The sequence below is a fragment of the Dendrobates tinctorius genome, unplaced genomic scaffold, assembly GCF_039654945.1.
Source record: "Dendrobates tinctorius isolate UK_male_01 unplaced genomic scaffold, ASM3965494v1 ptg000258l, whole genome shotgun sequence".
Lineage (NCBI taxonomy): Eukaryota > Metazoa > Chordata > Amphibia > Anura > Dendrobatidae > Dendrobates > Dendrobates tinctorius.
The window spans coordinates 5,609,288-5,622,295 of NW_027361925.1; the positions used below are offsets into that span (position 1 = coordinate 5,609,288).

At 48.8% G+C, this 13,008-nt stretch overlaps 1 long non-coding RNA gene across 1 annotated transcript; it reads left to right on the forward strand.

The window, feature by feature from the left end:
• Window positions 1-1,399: 1,399 nt before the first annotated feature.
• Window positions 1,400-4,767, forward strand: LOC141069343 (uncharacterized). The gene is made up of 2 exons (XR_012226543.1): window positions 1,400-1,547; window positions 4,604-4,767. It is a non-coding gene; the product is annotated as an uncharacterized lncRNA (long non-coding RNA).
• Window positions 4,768-13,008: the final 8,241 nt, after the last annotated feature.

Below are 13,008 nucleotides of genomic sequence, written 5' to 3' on the forward strand. Positions count from 1 at the left end.
TGTGCCCCCTACACTACTGTACCCTGTGCCCCCAACACTACTGTACCCTGTGTGCCTGTGCCCCTACACTACTGTACCCTGTGCCCATGTACTGCTGTGCCCCCTACACTACTGTACCCTGTGCCCATATGCTGCTGTGCCGCTTACACTACTGTACCCTGTGCCCATGTGCTGCTGTGCCCCCTACACTACTGTACCCTGTGCCCCCTACACTACTGTACCCTGTATGTCTGTGCCCCCTACACTACTGTACCCTGTGCCCCCTATACTACTGTATCCTGTGCCCATGTGCTGCTGTGCCCCCTACACTACTGTACCCTGTGCTGCTGATCCCCCTACACTACTGTACCGTGCCCATGTGCAGCTGTGCCCCCTACACTACTCTGCCCATGTGCTGCTGTGCCGCCTACACTACTGTACCCTGTGCCCATGTGCTGCTGTGCCGCCTACACTACTGTACCCTGTGCCCATTTGCTGTTGTGCCCCCTACACTACTGTACCATGAGCTGGTGTGCCCCCTACACTACTGTACCGTGTGCCTGTGCCCCCTACACTACTGTACCCTGTGGCCATGTGCTGCTGTACTCCCTACACTACTGTACCCTGTGCCCCCTACACTACTGTGCCGTGTGCCTGTGCCCCCTACACTACTGTACCCTGTGCCCATGTGCTGCTGTACTCCCTACACTACTGTACCCTGTGCTGCTGATCCCCCTACACTACTGTACCGTGCCCATGTGCTGCTGTACTCCCTACACTACTGTATCCTGTGCCCATGTGCTGCTGTGCCCCCTACACTACTGTACCCTGTGCTGCTGATCTCCCTACACTACTGTACCGTGCCCATGTGCAGCTGTGCCCCCTACACTACTCTGCCCATGTGCTGCTGTGCCGCCTACACTACTGTACCCTGTGCCCATTTGCTGTTGTGCCCCCTACACTACTGTACCATGAGCTGGTGTGCCCCCTACACTACTGTACCGTGTGCCTGTGCCCCCTACACTACTGTACCCTGTGCCCATGTCCTACTGTGCCGCCTACACTACTGTACCCTGTGCCCATGTGCTGCTGTACTCCCTAAACTACTGTGCCCATGTGCTGCTGTACTCCCTATACTACTGTACCCTGTGACATCCAGGTTCACACAAGTGTTGACACTTTAGGCACAAATTTGATCAGACGTAGACACCTGCCATACATTCGAGTAAGACTATGATTGTTCCACCCACAATTCTCTTCTTTATCCTACGTTTCTTTCCATCCCAACAGACACCGCTACAGCCTTCCAAGGCAGTTCCAACCACGCATGCGCGGGCGTCCGACCGCTGCCATGACGACGGCACTTTATACACAGATGGCAACTGCTGCTAATGCGCATGCGCCCGCACCTCATCGCGACCATGACAACTGGAGAACCACCCGCGTGACACGCCACTGGCGATGACGCACTTCCGGTGCTGGCGTTCCCGCGCTTTTTAAATACTTGCCACGTGCATTGTCATGCCTGACCCAACGGCGCGTGAACACGCGCGGTAGCGCGCCAACAGGTAATTATTTGTTTCAATCCAATGACTGAGGCAGTAAACTAGGCTTTTGTGTAGGGCCCTCACTAACTCACGGTCCCCCCAGCCAGTGGCATGTCAGGGAGACTCCAGCCTGCATTATACTATGTATGGTCTGCTTTATACTATGTGTGAGTCTATTATGCTGTATGGGATCCGCATCATACTATAAGGGGTTTGCTTTATACTTGTAGGACTTCATACTATATGTATTATACTAAACGTGGTTCTGCATTATACTATACTAGCTATGAACCCATTCTATGCCCGGGTGGCGAGCATTTTTATTGGTATATGGTCTCCCATCCTTGTATGTGCTGCCCTCATCCCTATCCTGGTAAGTATGGTCCCCTCACCCCCCCACCCTATCCTGGTAAGTATGGTTCCCTCACCCCCCCCCATCCTGGTAAGTATGGTCATCTCACCCCCCCCCCCCCCCCATCCTGGTAAGTATGGTCATTTTTATTGGTATATGGTCTCCCATCCTGGTATGTGCTGCCCTCATCCCTATCCTGGTAAGTATGGTCCCCTCACACCCCCCCCCCTATCCTGGTAAGTATGGTCCCCTCACCCCCCCCCCCTATCCTGGTAAGTATGGTTCCCTCACCCCCCCCCCCCCATCCTGGTAAGTATGGTCATATCACCCCCCCCCCCCATCCTGGTAAGTATGGTCATATCACCCCCCCCCCATCCTGGTAAGTATGGTCATCTCACCCCCCCCCCATCCTGGTAAGTATGGTCATTTTTATTGGTATATGGTCTCCCATCCTGGTATGTGCTGCCCTCATCCCTATCCTGGTATGCATGGTACCCGCACCCCCCCAAACCTGGTAAGCATGGCACCCTATTCCTCCTGGTACGCATGGTCCTCTCACCCCCCTATCCTGGTATGCATGGTCCTCTCACCCCCCCTATCCTGGTATGCATGGTCCTCTCACCCCCCCCTATCCTGGTATGCATGGTCCTCTCACCCCCCTATCCTGGTATGCATGGTCCTCTCACCCCCCTATCCTGGTATTCATGGTCCTCTGGGGCCCCCCCTATCCTGGTATGCATAGTCCTCTCGCCTCCCCCCCCCCCCATCCTGGTATGCATGGTCCTCTCACCCCCCCCCCCTTTTTCTGGTATGCATTGTTATGTGTAATCTGCATTATATTATATGGGGGGTCCTTCATTATGCTATGTGGGGGGATTGCATTATACTATGTATGGTCTGCTTTATACTATGTGTGAGTATTATGTTATATTGGATCCGCATTATACTATAAGGGGTTTGCTTTATACTTGGAGGTCTTTATTATACTAAATGGGGCTCTGCATTATACTATATGAAATACTCTATATGGGGGCTCTGCATTATACTATATGTAGTATACTAAATGTGGTTCTGCATTATACTATACTAGCTATGAACCCGTTCTACGCCCGGGTGGCGAGCATTTTTATTGGTATATGGTCTCCCATCCTGGTATGTGCTGCCCCCCTCCTATCCTGGTATGCATGGTCCTCTCACCCCCCCTATCCTGTTATGCATTGTCCTCTCACCCCCCCTATCCTGTTATGCATTGTCCTCTCACCCCCCCCTATCCTGTTATGCATGGTCCTCTCACCCCCCCTATCCTGGTATGCATGGTCCTCTCACCCCCCTTTTCCTGGTATGCATTATGCTATGTGTAATTTGCATTATATTATATGGGGGAGGTCTTCATTATGCTATGTGTGGGATTGCTTTATACTATGTATGGTCTGCTTCATACTATGTGTGAGTCTATTATGCTATATGGGATCCACTTTATACTATATGTATTATACTAAATGTGGTTCAGCATTATACTATAGTAGCTATGAACCCATTCTACGCCGGGGGGGCGAGCATTTTTATTGGTATATGTGCTGCCCCCCTCCTATCCTCGTGTGCATGGCACCCCTCAGCCTGTTTGGGTCACCAGTATACTGCCCTACATCCATTTGGTAAGCCTCTTCCTGCATATACATTTATTTATATTACACAGTGTTTATCTGGGATGGTATTGAGGCTTTAACTATGGCTCTGTATTGGCATTTAATGAATATTTGATCCTTTGGCTACTAATGGGTGATCACCATCTATCTGTATGGTCTTGAAGTCTGTGATTGTATTTTATTTGCACTTTTTTGATTAATAAAATTTACACTGATTACCTATTTATCACATGATACTCCAGTTCCTCCTTAGTTTCCATGCTTTTTGGAGTTGGTGCTGTTCTATATGGGGGCTCACGATTGGTGCTCTATTCCCTAGCATTTAACATGTAGCTGGGCTTGTGTGTGTGTGTGTATATATATATATATATATATATATATATATATATACACACACATATATGAGGTCTGTATTATGCTATTTAGGGTTCTGCATTAGACTATTTGGTGTATGCATTATGCAATACGGGGTTCTGTATTATACTGTATGTGGTCTTCATTATGCTATGTGGGGGTCTGCTTTATGCAATATAAGGACAGCATTAACTGTTATACTATATGGGGTCTGCGTTATACTATGTGGGGTCTTCATTGTATTACGTGGGGGTCTGCACTATGCTACGTGGGGGTCTGCACTATGCTACGTGGGGGTCTGCACTATGCTACGTGGGGGTCTGCACTATGCTACGTGGGGGTCTGCACTATGCTACGTGGGGGTCTGCACTATGCTACGTGGGGGTCTGCACTATGCTACGTGGGGGTCTGCACTATGCTACGTGGGGGTCTGCACTAGACTATATGTATTCTATGTGGGGTCAGAATTATGCTATATGTGAGCTCCTGCATTATGCTATGTGTGGGGTTCTGCATTATAATGTGTAGTCTGTCGCGCCGCATTGCACCCTGTCGCGCCTCGTTTTAATAATTTGGGGTCCGTGTTGCGCTGTGCTTATCGCCTCGCATTGTACTCTTTGTCACAGGAAATGGGTAATGTAAATAAAACCCTAAGTTACAGTACATAGTGAATAGTATGGAAGTTTACCTTGACTTAAATTTACATTAGTTTTTTGTTTTTAAAGATTTATAAAAATATATCTGGACATGTTGAAGCGTTAAGACGTTAAGAGAAACGGTCGTCATCCACTCTGCCTCTCTGCATGCCTCTGTAACCTCCACATCATCGTTTAGTTCTAATTCCAAAGTATGTAATAAAGGAATTCTTCACATTCATTTGAAATGGTGATTGCCGCATCTTTTTTGTTCAATATTGCACATTAAAATACATCTGTATGTTAGACTGTAAATAAAAATGATAACCATTAACAGTTTGTCTGTTTTTACTATGGCCTTGTTTCATCCGTATGAAAAATGTGTTATCAGGTAAGTGATCCCTTTGTTTTATTTTATTGTCTTTAACTTCATGTCTGCATTACACTATGCGGGGGTCTGCATTATACTGTGTGATCTGCATTACACTATGTAGGGTTCTATATTATACCATATGGGATCTTGTTAAATTTACATATTCTTGTATACCATGACTTGTTACCAGATGTGATACTCTAAAATATGACAATGTTCTTATAAAAAAAAAAAAATGTAGTGGTTTATTTGGATTCTTCCATCAAAGAAAAGATTACAGAAAAACATAAAAATAGGTTAAATGATTATAAAGAGATTGTCCATTTGTTCATAGCTAAGCTTGTATCCTTCTTTCCTGGAACTCTGGACTCTGAATGGAAAAGGCGTCTGTCTCCAGCACGTAGCTTCTTTTGAAGTCACACATGATGATTAAGTTACATACCAGCTGTCCATTCAACATAAATTAACAACCGATTTAATATTTAACAGATTTGGATTGTACTCTAGGGGGCTGTGCCTTGTACTCTGTGGGGGTCTGCATTGTGCTCTGCGTCGCCCCGCATTGTGCTCTGCGTCGCCCCGCATTGTGCTCTGCGTCGCCCCGCATTGTGCTCTGCGTCGCCCCGCATTGTGCTCTGCGTCGCCCCGCATTGTGCTCTGCGTCGCCCCGCATTGTGCTCTGCGTCGCCCCGCATTGTGCTCTGCGTCGCCCCGCATTGTGCTCTGCGTCGCCCCGCATTGTGCTCTGCGTCGCCTCGCATTGTGCTCTGCGTCGCCTCGCATTGTGCTCTGCGTCGCCTCGCATTGTGCTCTGCGTCGCCTCGCATTGTGCTCTGCGTCGCCTCGCATTGTGCTCTGCGTCGCCCCTCATTGTTCTGTGTCTCTGCATTGTGCTCTGTCACAGGAAGTGAGTATTATGAACAGAACTCTAAGGGCCCCGTCAACGCACCAGCGATCCAGACAACGATATGACCTTGTCAGGATCGCTGGTGTGTCGCTACATGATCGCTGGTGAGCTGCCAAACAGGCAGCTTCACCAGCGACACGAGGGTAACAAGCGACGCACGTCGCTTAGTTACCCACTGTGTACCTTAGTTACCTCCCTGCACCAGCGCGCTGGTAACTAAAGGTACACATCGGGTTTCTAAGCGCTGCTTAGAAACCCGATGTGTACCTTAGTTACCAGCGCCAGCTTGCTGATCACTGGTCTCCCGCTTGCCACTCGCAGCGATGAGTGCTGGCTAGCGGGAGACCAGCAGTCAAAAAAAATGTCCTGGCCTTTCCAGGACTATCAGTGATACCCGGCAGGGGGGCCGGTCACTGTTAAGTGTCACACACAGTGATCTCGCTGGTGAGATCGCTGTTGCGTCACAAAACTTGTGATGGGGGCTTTAGTTACGATACATAGTAAATAGTAGGGAATTTTACCTTGACTTAAATTACAAAAGTTATTTGTTTTTAAAAATTTGTTAAAATATGGATGAATGTCATAATAGCGTGTAAATAAACATGTTAGCCATGAACAGCTTCAGTGCATTTTGTATTAATACTATTGCTTTGTTTCATCCGTGTGATAAATGCGGTGTTGTCAGGTAAGTGATCCCTTTCTTTGTTTTATTGTCTTTAACTTCATGTCTGCATTAGACTATATGGGGTCTGCATTATACTAGATAGGTTCTGGATCGTATTCTGGAGGGTCCACATTGTACTCTGTGTCACAGGAAGTGGGTAATAGGAACAGAACCCCAAGTTACAGTACATAGTGAATAGTAGGGAATTTTACCATGACTTCAATTACAAAAGTTTTGTCTTTAAAGATTTATTAACATATATACATATGTCATAATAGCCTGTAAAAAGTTAGCAATGAATTGCTTCAGTCTATTACTATTTCTTTTTTTCATCCGCATGAAAAATGCTGTTGTCAGGTAAGTGATCTTTGTCTATTGTCTAACTTCATATCTGCATTTAACTATGTGAGGTCTCCATTAAACTATGTGAAATGCTGCATTTTGCTATGTGCCATCTGCACTAAACTAAGTTCTGTATTAGTCCTAGCTCGCTCCTGCCTTAAAGGGGTTGTCCGGGCTTTTCACATAATCTAAGTGCATATCTGGGCTGCAGAATGATGACAATAAGTAATTTACCTTCTGTCACCAGTTTGCAGGGTTTTCTAGATATCAGTCTCTTGCTTCTGAGCAGAACGTCCAGGAGGGGGGTTCTGGCATTGAAATGAGAACTGGTCGTTTCCTTCTACTCTACTAAAAACCTGCCCTCTACATCAACAACCCCACCCTCCATAGCAACAGGCCCTCCCCGTCCAGTCCACATGAACAAGCCCTCCTCACACAGTAACAAATCTTCCCCCTCTAGCAGCCTCAAAGCAGAGAGCAGAACCACCCAGCTGCTCCTTCCCCAGACACACACTCAACAGTGATCTATGGAAAGTGAAACTCTAGTGAGGAGGGAAAATCGTAGTAGAGTAGGGGGAAACAACCAGTTCTCATTTCAATGCCAGAACAAACCTCCCCTTGGACGCTCTGCTCAGAAGCAAGAGACTGATATCTAGAAAACCCTGCCTGGGGACAGAAAATAAATAACTTATTGTCATCATTCTGCAGCCCTGAAATGCACTGAGATTATGTGAAAAGCCCAGACAACCCCTTTAAGCCTAGCAAGAACTGGGGCACCTGCCTTATGTTTAGCCCTTGTGCCTAGCAAGCCCTGGGGCCACCACCTTTATGCTTTGCCTGCCCTGTTGAAACTGCCTTATATCTAGTTCAACCTGGGGCACCTGCCTTAAGCCTAACCCGCCCTGGGGTTCCTGCTTTATGCCTGTCCCTTATTAGTTTTATTTGTTGTATCATCTTTAACTTCATATCGGTTAGGCACACAAAACAAGGCAATACACGCTTCGCTCTTGTCCTGTTTGAATGCGCATGCACGACTGTAAGTGGGGAAGAAGGCATTACCCATTTATAGAGGACAGACAAGAAGTGCCTGGTCGCTTGGAGCATGGGGTGTAGAGTGGCCCCGCTCTGTACAACAAAGGATCTAGTGCTCAATGTCCAAGTACACAGTACGGGGGTGAACACTAGCTGTTCACGCCTATGGGTGCCTCACCTTTTATGCAAAGAGTGCAAAGAGTTAAAGCCTTATGCCTAGCCTGCCCTTGAGCTCCAGCCCTTAGGCATATTCCTAATGCCTAGCCATCACTATAGCACCTGCCTTATGCTTATCCCGCCCTGGGGCACCTGCCTTATGCTTATCCCGCCCTGGGGCACCAGCCTTATGCCTAGCCTGCCATGGGGCACCAGCATTATGCTTAGCCCGCCCTGGGTCTCCTCCCTTATGATTTCCAAATCACGCCTCACCACCTGTGCACTTGACCCCATCCCTTCCCACCTGCTCCCCAACCTCACTAACATGATCATTCCAGCCCTAACCCATCTCTTCAACCTGTCCCTAACTTCTGGTACCTTCCCCTCTGCCTTCAAACATGCCACCATAACACCCATCCTCAAAAAATCAAACCTCGACCCAACTGCTCTGCCCAGCTATCGCCCCATATCACTGCTCCCGTTTGTTTCCAAACTCCTTGAAAAGCATGTCCATGCTCAACTTTCCTCCCACCTCTCATCTAACTCCCTCCTTGACATCCTGCAATCTGTCTTCCGCCCCCACCAGTCCACTTAAACTGCCCTGACCAAAATTACTAATGACTTACTCACAGCCAAAGCTAACAGTTCTCCATCCTCCTTCTTGACCTGTCCTCTGCCTTTGACACAGTTGACCACTGCCTACTGCTACAGATTCTTTCTTCCCTTGGCATCAAAGGCCTCGCCCTGTCCTGGATTTCCTCATACCTTTCTGACCACACATTCAGCGTTTCCCACTCCCACACTACCTCCTCATCCCGCTCCCTCTCTGTGGGAGTCCCCCAGGCTCTGTCCTGGCCCCCCTACTTTTTTCCATCTATACTCTTGGCCTAGGACAACTCAAAGTCCCTTGGCTTCCAGTACCACCTGTATGCAGATGACACTCAGATCTACCTCTCTGGCCCAGATGTCACCTCTTTGCTGTCCAGAATCCCAGAGTGTCTATCAGCCATATCCTCCTTTTTCACCTCTCGCTTCCTAAAACTCAACGTAGACAAAACAGAACTCATTATCTTTCCTCCATCTCACGTAACTTCCCTACCCGATCTATCTATTATGGTTAAAATGGCATCATGTTCTCTCCCGCACCTGAAATCCGCTGCCTTGGAGTAACTCTCGACTCTGCCCTGTCATTCAAACCACACGTCCAATCTCTTGCCACCTCCTGTCACCTCCTACTCAAAAATATTTCCAGAATCCGTACCTTCCTCAGTCCTCAATCTACTAAAACTCTTGTACATGCCCTCATCATCTCCCGCCTTGACTACTGCAACACCCTCCTGTGGCCTCCCTGCTAACTCTCTTGCACCACTCCAGTGTCCTCAATTCTGCTACCCGACTAATCCACCTCTCTCCTCGCTTCTCCCCCATCTCTCCCCTCTGCAAATCCCTCCATTGGCTCCCAATTCCCCGACAAATCCAGTTCAAACTACTAACACTGACATACAAAGTCATCCACAACCTTTCCCCTCCCTATATCTCTGAACTAATCTCCCAATATCTTCCCTCATGTTATCTTCGATCCTCCCAAGACCTCCTACTCTCTTCCACACTTATTCGTTCCTCACACAACCGCCTCCAAGATTTCTCCCGAATATCCCCTATCCTCTGGAATGCCATGCCTCAACACGTTCGATTATCCACCACCCTCGGATCCTTCAAACGGAACCTGAAAACCCATCTTTTCAGGAAAGCTTACATACTGCAATGACCATTCTGCCTCCTCACTGCCTGAGTTGCCGCCTCATCACCACCAGAGATGCTGCACCCCCGACCTTCTGTCTTTTCCTCACCATCCCGTAGAATGTAAGTGCGCAAGGACCAGGGTCCTCTCCCCTCTGTACCAGTCTGTCATTGTAAATTCGTTGTGGAAACTTGTTTACTGTTAACGATATCTATAACTTTGTATGTAACCCCCCTTCTTATGTACAGCACCATGGAATTAATGGCGCTATATAAATAAATAATCATAATCTGGGGCACCAGCTTTATGCCTAGCCTGCCCTAGTGCACCAGCTTTATGCCTAGCCTGCCCTGGTGCACCAGCTTTATGCCTAGCCTGCCCTGGGGCACCAGCTTTATGCCTAGCCTGCCCTGGGGCATCAGCCTTATGCCTATCTTGCCCTGGGGCTCCTGCCCTATGCATAGTCCACCTTGGGGCTCCTGCCTTATGCCCAGCCCGCCCTAGGGCACCAGCTTTATGCCTAGCCCACCCATGGGTTCCTGCCTTAAGCCTAGCCCGCCCTGGGCTCCTGCCTTATGCCTAGCCCGCCCTGGGGGTTCTGCCTTATGCCTAACCCGTCCTGAGGCTCCTCCTGCCTTATGCCTAACCCGGCCCAGGGGCCCATGTCTCATGCTCCGCATTGTACCCTGTGTCGCGCCGCATTTTGTTAATTGGGGGTCCGTGTTGCGCTGTGCATGTCGCCTCGCATTGCACTCTTTGTCATAGGAAGTGGGTAATGTAAATAGAACCCTAAGTTACAGTACATAGTGAATAGTAGGGAATTTTACCTTGACTTATGTAAATTTAAGTTTTGTTTTTAAAGATTTATTAAAATATATCTGGACCTGTTGAAGCGTTGTTGCGAGAAATGGTGGTTGTCCACTCTGCCACTCCCTGCATGCCTCTGTAACCTCCACATCATGTTTTAGTCTTAATCCCAAGGTATGGAATAAAAAAAATTTTTACTCTTCGCCACGACAGCACCCACTGGAGGTATCGGATCCGCCCATTTGGAACAGGAAACCCTACAGGAAAGATAAAAGGGGCGGTCCGCCTTTCCTCCTCAGTTTTGGTTTCCTGTTCCAAATGGAGCAGGATCCTGCAGGATCTTACCTGGGCCATGCATCCGCCTGTGCGGTCTCTTCGGGAACGGCAGGGGCTGCGGTCCGGAGGCAGCGTCGGGGGAGACTCCGTTTGACGGCTCCCCCCTCGTCTGGTGGCATAGTGGTAATGGCCGGGTCCGGGGAGGGCCGCCCGGTCTTACCAGGGAGCGCGCCGGTCTGGCATCCGGGAGATTTCCCCCCCCCCCCATTCCCATCGGTGGGGGTATAGCGTGGATGGTGAGGCCATGTGCGCGCGAGCCGCGTGTGTTAATAGCGGTGGCGCGGGAGCAGGCCGGCGCCCGACGCTCCCATACCCCGGAAGTAATGGTTGAACTTCCGGGGTAAGATGGCGATGACGCGGCGCATGCGCCCTGTGACAGGGCGACTTCCGGGGCAACGATACAGATAAAACAGCGCTGCAGCGCTGCAACATTGGAACATGTCGTCCCCCGCAGAGTCGCAAACCCCAGCAGGAATTCAGCTGGGGGCAACTCCACCAGGGACCGCAGCGCCAGGACGGAGACTGCCCGCAGGAGCGAGGCAGCAGAAACCCGATCCAAACCGTCTCAGCCATCTGAACCGGTATTAAGCTTCACTGGGTGAGTGTGCAAAGCATATGCTCTACCTATTAAGCTAACCTCCTCTCCTCCCCCCTCCCCCCTCTCTTTACCTTTGACCTCCCGTTTCAGTCAAAGAAAAAAGGAAAAACAAAACATAAAGAATGTGCATTATGTTCAGAGCCTCTCCCTGACTCCTACCCCAAAAAACTCTGCAAACAATGCATGAAAGAGACCAGGCAGGGGCCGACGATATCTTCTCAGGATATCCGAGCCATAATTAGGGAGGAAATACAAGCCATCAACCGCGCCAGCACTCCCGCAGAGTCCAGGCATAGAAAACAGGTTATTGTCAGTTCAGAGTCAGAGGAAGAACAGGGGTTAAACTCAGGCTCCGCATCCACGTCCTCATCATCATCCTCGGAGGCGGAAGGACGCGCATGTTTTCCTCTGGACAGCGTAGATAACCTGGTAAAAGCGGTTAGGAATACTATGGGGTGTGAAGAGGAAAGGGGAGCCCAGACCGCGCAGGACATTATGTTTGCGGGATTGGCAGAAAAAAAGAGGAGATCATTTCCAGTAATACCGGCAATTAAAGATCTCATCAAAAGGGAATGGGAAAAACACGACCAGAGGGGTTTTCTCCCATCCGCTTCAAAACGGAAGTACCCGTTCACTGATGAAGATCTATTAAAATGGTCTAAAATACCAAAGGTGGACGCTGTCATATCCTCCACTTCCAAACAAACCTCGATCCCGGTCGAGGACGCAGGATTGTTAGCAGACCCATTGGACCGAAAGGCTGAATCCTCGCTCAAAAGGTCCTGGGAGTCCACCACCGGGGTATTCAAACCCGCAATAGCCAGCACATGTACTGCTAGGTCAATGCTGGTATGGCTAGATCAATTAGACCAGCAGATTGAGCAAAGAGTGTCAAGGGAGAAACTGCGTGCAGCCATCCCGTTGATAAGAGGGGCAGCTGCCTTTATGGCAGACGCTTCAGCGGACACCCTAAGACTTGCAGCAAGGTCGGCAGCCCTGGTGAATAACGCCAGACGCGCGCTTTGGATAAAAAGCTGGAAAGGGGATGCACAATCAAAATCCAAAATTAGTGCAACCCCATGCGAGGGTGAGTTCCTCTTCGGAAAAGCCTTAGACGAAATTCTCGCCAAGGCAAAAGAAAGAAAAAAGGCCTTCAGTGATTCTCCCATTCCGTTTTATAGGAAAACCTTTAAAAGACGGCCATTCGGGAGAAGAAGACAATCGGACAGAACGAGATGGGCCACGAAAGACGAAAAGCAGAAGGGTACCATCTTCAGAGGGCCAACATATAGGAGAGAAAAAAATTAAAAGTTTAGACCCACCGGTTGGGGGCAGATTAAAATTTTTTTTTACCAAATGGGAACAAATTACGTTAAACCCATGGATTTTGAATATAATCAAGGAAGGAATAAAGATTGAATTCCTTCGAATCCCCTATGAGTTCTTTGTTATAACTCGCCTTAATTCCTCACTTCAGCAAAAGGCTCTCGAAGACGAGATTCGAGTCCTGCTAGCTAAAAAAGTTTTAGTTGACGTCCC